We start from the raw sequence: 2,122 nt of genomic DNA on the forward strand, positions 1-2,122 counted from the left end.
TCAATTGGCTACCTTTCGAGGCTCAAGACCACCTCTTCTGGGGATTTTCCACTGTATGAAGTCATTTTGCTGATCGTGCATTTTGAATGTTTACGCTTAAGGCGTTTTTGGTATGAACTATACACCAAATGGATTATCCGCAGCTAGCGCGGCTGCTTCAGTGGTATATCATCGTGGCTATTAGTGATTGTATCGCAGCAGATTTTCTGTGGATGACTGCAGCTACGCAGCGGCAAATGAAGGTGGTACATGGGGGGAGAAGATCTTTCCTTATTTCGAGGCAAAATACATGTCATCTCTTGTCGAGTATCATACTAGTTGTACATTATATACAGATTTTATCACATTTTGCCACAACAACAGGCGCTGAAATGCCGGTGGAAGTCCATTCAACACCATGTGTGTAATGAGCATGAGTGGACAGGTGATGACGGAGAACGCCATCGGTGTGACCATGCTCCTCTAACACCCCAGGAGCAAAAGATGCGCATGTGGATGAACAAGGACTTGGTGGCATTTCAAGACCTGTCATTGCTGGTCCTTGACAAAAGGCTTCTGAAAGACATGGAGAAGATGGCCCTGTTCAAACATACTGTTGAGATTAGTTGCCCTTGTACACTTGATTATTTTCACAAATACTAATGATCATGTTTTAATTTGTTATATCCCTTCTCCCTTTCTCTTTATATAATTGCACACACGGCCGCTGGAAGTCTATCACAGCGCACTTTTGAAATACCTCCCCAAACGCCAGGCATTCTCATTCCAGGGAATGAGGGAGAGGTGTCACCTAGCCATCCTGGAGCACAACGAGAACATTGTGAAGAGGAAGCAGGCCACAACCAACACAGGTGTGTTATCATGTGTTGTCAGAGTAGTATAATGTCCAAATTCAGAATGTTCAAGTTTAAGGGTGGCAGTAGCTCAGTCTGTAGGGAGTTGGGTTGGGAACTGGAGTGTTGCCGGTTCAAGTCCCCATCGGACCAAAGTATGGTGGTGAACTGGTAGCTGGAGAGGTTCTGGTTCACCTTCTGGGCACTGCCAAGGTTCCCTTGAGCAAGGCACCGAACCCCCAGTTGCTCAGAGTGCTTTTCCATGGGCAGCTCCCTCACTCTGACATCACTCCATTAGTGCATGTAGAGGCTTGCAGGATTAATAAAAGTATAAAAGTATAAATTATCAAAGCTAAGGGAACGATCATACAGAACAGTGAGCAGCTTTTTGTTGTTTTGTATTGGCAGGAAGTGTTTTGTGTGCTGCTTATGAGCACATAATGGAATAAAGTCTGGCAAAGTCAAATCATGGTTCAGATGTTTAATTATATTAAACATAATATTATATTACTAATCTTATGTTACCACACTTCACATAGCTGTACATATCTGTCTATATGGTTCATACTGAATATCCATATTTATTGTTTTTCTTATAATATATTCTGTTAATACACTGCATACATCTACATCTATATTATTCTTACTACTATTATAATGTAACTGCTACTACATCACACATATATGTACATGTCGTTCATACATGGTTCATATTACATAGGCATATTTATTATGCTTTTGCAAGGTAAATGCTGTAGGATTCCCTTAGGGTACAGATTTGATCATTGGCAAATTATCAAAGATGTTTTATCAATATTAATAAAGTTATGAATATGGTTATTAATAACTTTATCAAATCGACAAACAATCAAAACGGGGCACCACCCTGCTAGTCAGGGACCAATAATCAAACTGTGGATCAGTCTCATTTCTGTGTAAATCCTTTCAAAAGGAAACAAAGGAAGGGGTGAATCCAAGCACGGACCTGATTGACCAGCAATTATTACGACAAGTACACAAATAATCACAAGCAACTGCTAATTAAGTATAATAAGGTTTATTAACTTCACAATTATCAGTAGCTAAACAATAATTTTTCAACAATAAACTCATATACCTTTTTATAATATCACAACTAAAAACAAAGCAAAACAAAGCAGCATGTGTCATGGACACGTCTGTGTCTGTGTGTGTGTGAGTGTGTGTGAGAGAGAGAGTGAGTGACAAAGGAGGGGGCGGTGTCGGAGTGTAGTTCTAAACACCAAAACAACTCCAAAGATGGCTACTCC

Source organism: Perca fluviatilis, chromosome 15, assembly GCF_010015445.1.
Source record: "Perca fluviatilis chromosome 15, GENO_Pfluv_1.0, whole genome shotgun sequence".
In the NCBI taxonomy this organism is placed as follows: Eukaryota; Metazoa; Chordata; class Actinopteri; order Perciformes; family Percidae; genus Perca; species Perca fluviatilis.